This window comes from Saccostrea cucullata, unplaced genomic scaffold (assembly GCF_032062105.1).
Source record: "Saccostrea cucullata isolate Sc308-1 unplaced genomic scaffold, CSIRO_AGI_Scuc_v1 ctg97, whole genome shotgun sequence".
Lineage (NCBI taxonomy): Eukaryota > Metazoa > Mollusca > Bivalvia > Ostreida > Ostreidae > Saccostrea > Saccostrea cuccullata.
In genome coordinates this window covers 140,933-148,831 of record NW_026928978.1, presented here as the reverse complement: position 1 = coordinate 148,831, position 7,899 = coordinate 140,933, and the positions used below count along the sequence as shown (strand labels likewise).

The 7,899-nt window shown below is 34.0% G+C and overlaps 1 pseudogene; it reads left to right on the top strand.

The window, feature by feature from the left end:
* The first annotated feature begins 638 nt into the window (after positions 1-638).
* Positions 639-6,484, top strand: LOC134279504 (alkylglycerol monooxygenase-like; annotated as a pseudogene).
* Positions 6,485-7,899: the final 1,415 nt, after the last annotated feature.

Genomic DNA, 7,899 nt, shown 5'->3' with positions numbered 1-7,899 from the left:
AGGGAATACATACAGTTAGTAACACGATTTATTTTCAAAATTATTTGTAAACTTTCACTGTCAAGAACTTATAAATACTGGAAGTATTCTCTGTCCCCTTTTCCTCTAGGGTGTTGAATTCGGCATTGAACTTTATCCTCAAGTGTCTGTTTTCATATCACATGTAATGCACATGTGGAACACAGGTCTACACTTGTTTCGTATACGGAGTACAGGGGGTGCCCCGTGTACGAAACAATTTAAGTGCCTGTGATGTGGAATATGAAAGCCCCATTTCTTCTCATACAAAAGATATGACCAATGTTAAAGTTTTTTGTGACAGACTGAAAGACTCTCTTTTCATTCAAAAATCATGACCAGGATTAAAATTTTTGTGAATCAATTACTGACAGCTGAATGCTTTGGGCCGGGAAGGCGGCCGGGGGGACGAATATACAAGTTGTAAAAAACAACAAAAAAACACAAAAAAATTGCTAAATTCAACATCACAGTAAGAAGTGTTAAAATTACAATAAATGTTTCGCTGTCCATTAATATACAGGTATAAAAGAGTTTCCAAAAATTATACGTGAAGGAAATAATGTAAGCTCGTGCTAGCAACTCCGGAATTTTTATCGTCGATCCGCTTAGGTTCTTAGTTTAGCGCGACATTGGCTGTATCCGCGTTGAGAAAATGTCCAACCTGGCCAAAGTCCCCTTCTTGACAGGTGTCAGACGGTTGTTTTATTTAGTGACAGTGAATGAAACTTCCTTTAAAGATGTCGAAGAAGTTCCACTTTACATTAATGAAGTAAGACTTTGTACTGTCACTCCATCATTATTCCTTTAAGCGTTGTGTTACATAACAGGTCCAGCACAATACCCCGATAAAGGTATATAGCTTGATAAAGCTATATAGCTTTATGAAGGTATTTAAAATACCTTGATCAAGGTATTTTATGTAATGAAAATTCTAAAAAATTATTTAATATGTTTTACGGTGTGACCGTTGGGGCGAGCGCAGTTATGTACAATAAAAAACCTACACATGTACTGCCTATCATTCAAGAAAAAGAAAAAAAGAAGAAAACAAAACAATAAAAAGAAATAACTTCCGAAGCATCGGGATCGAGATTCCGAACTTCTCGGAAGTTTCCGACAAAATCGGAAATACCCGAGCCGTTAAATGACGAAAGTATGACGTCAGATAAAAAGTCCTGTGTTGACTTAGGATGCAAACGATAGTTTTATGGCATGGAGATTGCATTAAAATGTTTTTTGTATTTTTTTTCAAGTAAGTTGTTGCTATGTTTTAGCCACCATGTTGCTATGCACCGCAAAGGATTATTGGGAGTTTGGAATTTTTTCACGCGGTGAGATAAAAATTTCTTGGAACAATGTGCAGATTTCAACCCGAATTTCCTCCATTCGTACACGTTAGTCTATTGAGCTCGCTAAGCAAGCGGCGCTTCGCTATAAATTAATTACTGAAAGTCGAGTTCTGAGTTGTTGTCAGTAAATTCACCCATGCATGTAAAGTACTCAAACACAAACAAATCAGTACAAAAACGTGTCGTGTGAGGAGACGTTATTTTATGCTTTCTTTTTGATACCAGAGTGTTTTTCATGCACGAGTAGACACACTGACAAAAACTCAGAACTCGACTTTCAGTATTTAATTTTTAAAGAATTTTTTTTGAATTTTCATTACATAAAATACCTTGATCAGGGTATTTTAAATACCTTGATAAAGCTATATAGCTTTATCAAGCTATATACCTTTATCGGGGTGTTGTGCTGGACCTGCATAACTTTGGATAAGCATAAATCATTTCCAATGATAATTTGATTCTATAACTACATGTATATCTATTTGATAAAAATTAAAAAAAAATTAATGATGCTATTTTTATCTGCTTATTGCAAAGCAGGGTTGGGTGGAGGTACAATCTTTTCAAGGGTATTCAGTGCCAATTAGGCAACACCACATTCATACAGTACTAGATTCTATTGTTTGCTCTGTGTGAATGTTTATGTATCAAAAAATACTATTTGATCAAACATTTTACATATTAAGTGCAAAAGATCTGGGATTAGAAATTTGGAACACAAACAATTGTGATACATGATGACACAGTCCTTGCATTTCTTCCCATCTGAGTACAGATTAAGAATTTCAAGGGAAAAAACTCTCCCTTTACCCTCACTTGTGCATCAATCTAAACATTTCAAATTACACCATATCCAGTTATCAATTATCTGTTGCCTAACTTGCCTATCGTGTATAAAAGACCCATTAACATGTCTCTTTTGTAAAAAAAAACACTTGACCGGCATCGACACTTAATGAAGTCAGAGCATTCAGTGACTGGGCGTGTAAAATCATGATTAGAATGTGCAACTTGAAAAATTTTAACTGTAAATTGCTGAAACATCAAATTTTTTGATTATCTACAAAAGAAATTGAAATGGATGACAATGATTATAAAATTATTTCCGAAGATGTTAAAAATAAGGAGCTTTATTTCTTTCTCAGGCAACCCCCTTCTTCTTTGTGTGCATTTTTCTGGAGATGGCAGTCATGTGGTACAAAAAGGACAGGAAAGCCCGATTCAATGATGGTGCTACCTCCATAGGTGCTGGACAGTATTCACGACTCCCAATGTTAGTATTCTATGACTTTTAAAATTTTTGAATGTTTGTTTTTTGATTAAAGACGACATATCGTGCATTATGTAAAACATAGCACTATAGTTATCAACCTTGGCCATTGAATAATCTTTTAGAGAAAGTGTGTATGCAATCCAAATGAAAATTCCCTATTTGACAATTTTTTATGACTCTTTCGTTGTCATTAACTTCCTTCTGTGAATAAAAAAATGTTTTCTGATTTTCTTTTTGTTCATCTGTAGGTTTCTATTGAAATCCATTATGTACACTGGATATATATGGGTGTACGACAGATACCATATTTACGAGTTGCCATGGGACTCTGCGTGGACATGGTGGATATGTTTTCTGGGGGTGGATCTAGGATATTACTGGTTTCACAGATTGGCACATGGTGTGAAATTTGATAAAAAAATATATTAAAGTATTATTGAATGACCTGTAGCTAAAATACTGCATCTAATTAATCTATTTAGATTTTGTTGTTAGTAGTTGTTTCACAAATTGTCAGTATACACTTTCAGTCAAAATATAAAGTGAAATGTGTAAACAGAATTTTTTTGCCCTTGTTGCAAGTGTGCAAATTTAAAGCAGTTCAATTTCAAAGGAAAAAGTATTGTCTTTTAATTACAACTGTGTTTGGGCAAATTTAAAGCAGGCGAAAATTGTTTTCAAGTGTGAATGACATAAACAACCCTGCATGTATACAGTAAGTCTATTTTGATAAAGATTATTTTTTTCTTCAGAGGTGAATTTTATGTGGGCTGCCCATCAAGTACATCACAGTTCTGAGTACTACAATTTCACGACAGCTCTATGACAATCTGTGCTTCAGGTTTACACTTCATGGGTAAGATTTTATTCTAATGCTTATTTGAAAGCATTAGTCTTTTGAAGGATTTTAAAAGCATTTAGAAAATTCAATTAACATTGTAGAAAATGGACAAGAAAGGGGACATTGCATCAGAGACATATAAAACCAAGGCAATTTAAAGCGTAAAATAAACATGGATCGGTTTTCTGCCGAATTATATTTCTTCAGTAATTAAAACAACAAAAAAGTCTGTTTATCGCCTTCTCGAGCCAAAATATTAATTAAAAAGTTTCTGTTTACATCGTCGGTAGCCTCCATTTTAACTCTCGCACAGTCCGAGATTTGAAAAATTGTAAACAATAGGACCTGCGAGATTAGAGTGTGACTAAAATGGGTAGGAAACCCGTAAATCACTTTATATTTGATAACGAAAACCGGGCTTTTGATAATCACGAAATAAATACTCATTCTTTCTTCATGAAATTTACGGACATAGTTTATTATTCTAGGATTGGCCTTCGCTGAAGGTTTTAGGTCAAAATGTTTTGTTTTTCAATGATTATCACCGATTGTCCTTTTCCAAGTGACTAAAATGGTGTGAGCATTGCTCATTTTAGCGGTTTAAACTTAATTTCGGCAGTATATTTACAATTATTTCATTTGGATCTTTGGAATTGAACTTTAACTACCTAAAACATTTAACTGTTGCAGTAATAAATCACGATTATTGAAAATATACGCATTTTTTGAACACACCCATTGCCAAACCACACGTTCACCCGGGAAAAACCTTTTATTTCCGAAATACTTATCAGAGAATGACATATAATTGAAATATAAATGACTCTTTTTTTTTTGCATATTTTTATTAATTTTTCCAATTTATTTCTTAGATGTATCATATTTAGGTACTGAATTAATATTTTTCTCTGGCAATCCAATTATTAATTTGTCCCGCAACAGCCTGACTTTGACCTGTGCATTCATGAAAAATGACAAAAACCCTAATAATCGACATTTAATTTCATTATGATTGAACAATTTAACTATTTGAAGTTAATAAACAACCATTAAATGCAAATATCACAAACACTTTCGATGCATTAAGCTTAAAATCGCCAAAATGAGTAAACCGGACTCGCTACCCATTTTAGTCACCTGGAAAAGGACAATCGGCGATAATCATCGAAAAACACAACATTTTGACTTAAATTCTCAACCGAAGGCAAAACCTATAGTTATAAACTATGTCTGTAAATTTCATGAAGAAAGAATGAGTATTTATCTCGGAATTACCAAAAACCCGGCTCTCAGTTTTCAAATTCCCGGCCCGGCCATTTCGCTACCCACATTCACACTCGCGAGATTACGCGAGATTTCAGGAGAGTTGCGAATCTCTGGTTTTATATGTCTCTGATTGCATGTTTTATTTAAACACAGTGTATATATTTCTAAGTTTAATTTCAGGTTTTCTTACCTTCCTCTTGCCTTATTCATGCCACCCTCTGTTTTCATGGTTCACCAAGAGTTGAATATTTTGTATCAATTTTGGATCCACACTCAGGTATGTAATACAAGCATATTATGTACAATTTGGAATATTGTAAATCACTTTATATTTGCTTAAACTTTTGTGCAAAATTTTGGGAGACTGTCTCCTTGTGAAACTTCATTCTCAGGTATATTTAAATTGGTAAAAATTATATGGATTCATAAAAATTTTGTCTTTATACCTATAACTACCACATACATATCTTATGATAATATGGTGTTGCAAATACTCTGGGATCTACAGTATAAGGATTATTGTGTTTTTGTTGATGTATCTAAATGAATACCCAGGTATTATTTGTTTTTGTAGTACGTAAAATCTCTGGGTCCTCTGGAATACATTCTGAACACACCCAGCCACCACAGAGTGCATCATGGGAGAAATCCGTACTGTATTGATAAAAACTACGCAGGCACTCTCATCATCTGGGACAGGCTGTTTGGTAAAAAAAAAATAATTTCTTTTGTTTTTGTCAATTTCCTACTGGTGACTTTTATACATAAATACTTGAAGTGTTCATATTTAGGTAGAATTAATATTTTGGTGCAATTGATATTGAGCTACAGCCTGACTACCTCTGCATCATGATTTTTCAGTAATACTCTAAGAAATACTTATTACACTGATTTGGGATTGTGCCAGTTAGTTACTGATTTATGTTTGTATTACAGTTTGAATATGCAGAAATAAATGCACCAACATGTAACAAATTCTACAACCTAAGTATTGTTTTAGGTACCTTTCAAGCTGAGAAGGAAGAGGTTGTGTATGGTCTGACTCATCCATTAAACACATTTGATCCAAATGTTATCCAGGTTGGTGTTAGCCAGATCAATTTTTTGAACATATATGTATACAGTGATTTATTTTAAGCCAGTTTTAAGCTGAATCTGTACCTATTTTTAGTTTGGGTATCTGAAGTACATGATTGAGAGATTCAGGGAGATGGATGGGTGGAGAAACAAACTGAAGGTGTTGTTCTGTGGACCAGGATGGGGCCCTTATACCTATGACAGGGGATATAAAGGACATCCCTGTGGTGTGTATTAAATTTGAATATCAAGTTGACATACTGTAAATGTATTACATTTAGCAACTTTTGTCTCAATTTCTAAATCATTCATTTCACCTTTTGGTGGAAAGCCGCTCATTCAAGTATATCGCTAAATGTCCCGTTTCATAATTTATATCTAGCACATTCAGATAGCACTAAAATCAAATCTACGCTAACTTGTTTAAAATTCAATTCCCTCTAAATATCATATGCACCAAATAGAATACATTTACAGTAAGTTAACATGAGTGATTTTAACTCTCATTATTACACATCTCACTAAGATGACCTAGAAGTATTGTATTCATGTTTTCTGCAATCACCTGCTTCATAGTAAACTCATGTTTATATGCGTGTTTTTCAGGTGAAGGCCCCTACATGGCCCCAGTACGATGTCAAACTCCCCGCCTGTTAAGGTATATACTCCATACTTGCGACTCTCGAGCTTACACTCTAATCAATTGAAGTGCCATGCCAGGGGAAGTAAGTTACTAATATATACGTAAAATGCTTAAAAGGAAATATTTATAGCCTGAAATCCAAGGTTTGGATTTTTTTGTTAAACCCCCAATCAAAGCCATTGTTAAAATTTGTACCGTTTGTATTTTTACTGGAGCATCCTTGCCTCACTAAAAATTAGAGCCTAGTTACGGCCTTGAACTGTCACTTAAAACTATTGCTTAAATACATATTACTTGAAATAAGCAAAATCATAGATATTTCTTGATATTGTTTTAAGCCAAATTACTTCCTTTTTTTCTACAATAAATGATAATATTAATACTGGATGAGTTAATGCAAATGCACATCTACATGAACTGTTTTCCAATAATAGGGATTGTCACAGTTATCTGTCTTGCTGTTTGTTCTCCATATTGGACTCTGTCTGACCTCCTTTGGGAAGATTTTTGATAACAAGTAAGTATGGAATGAAGAGGTGTTGGTGAAACATGGTGTTTCTAACTTAGAGAAGTCTGACAAAGTCCAAAGTGTTGTTTGGTCCAGAACTAGACATGTACCATTAACTCACAAGGAGAGAAGTTTGATCAAGTTGACATGTCTGAATTTCATCTTTTACCTTGATTTTGCACTTTAATTAAGTTTTGATCATTAAATTCTATATTGCTTTAGATAGTATATCTATTTACTGGTACACTGGTAGTGTATTGTAAAATATTTGGGCTCAAGTTAAGTAAAAACCAGACAAAAGGGCCCACATAAAACAAAGTCCTTCATCTTTTATCGAAGTACATTGTATATGGTAAATAAAATTGTAATTTCATTCGGTAAGTTGCATAGGCATTCATTCCTTAAATTTAGTTTTGAAGAAACTTTCAGAGTGCACGTCTCTATTTTTTAGTCCCTCTGCTCCCCAGTATGAAGTCCTAAGATGTCTGCTGACGTTAATCGGAGAAGTCTTGCTGTGTCACTATGGTTTCTATGGTGCCCCCGGTTACAGGCCTAGCTTCATTGTAGCTCTACAGGGAGTGTTTTTATTCTCTTTCTGCTTGTGGTCCTCGGTCTTATACAGCAAAACCATTAAAGCTCGGAAAGTGGAGTAGACTCAGCTCTTACTGATTTTTGTATGTGACAATCACCCAAATATCTGTGATAATATTTTAAATCAGGGGTTATTTGTATATCCCGGTACAACTTGTTGACATTCCAGTAATATTTTATATTATGATTTTATGATTTGTGATTTATACAGATATGAATGCTCCTCAGTGTCAAGTTGATAGTAAAATGATTCAAACAGTTACAAGACAATCAAATTGATCTCGGTGGGAAATAAACTGAGGAAAATGTTAGATTTTCTGTTATAGATGA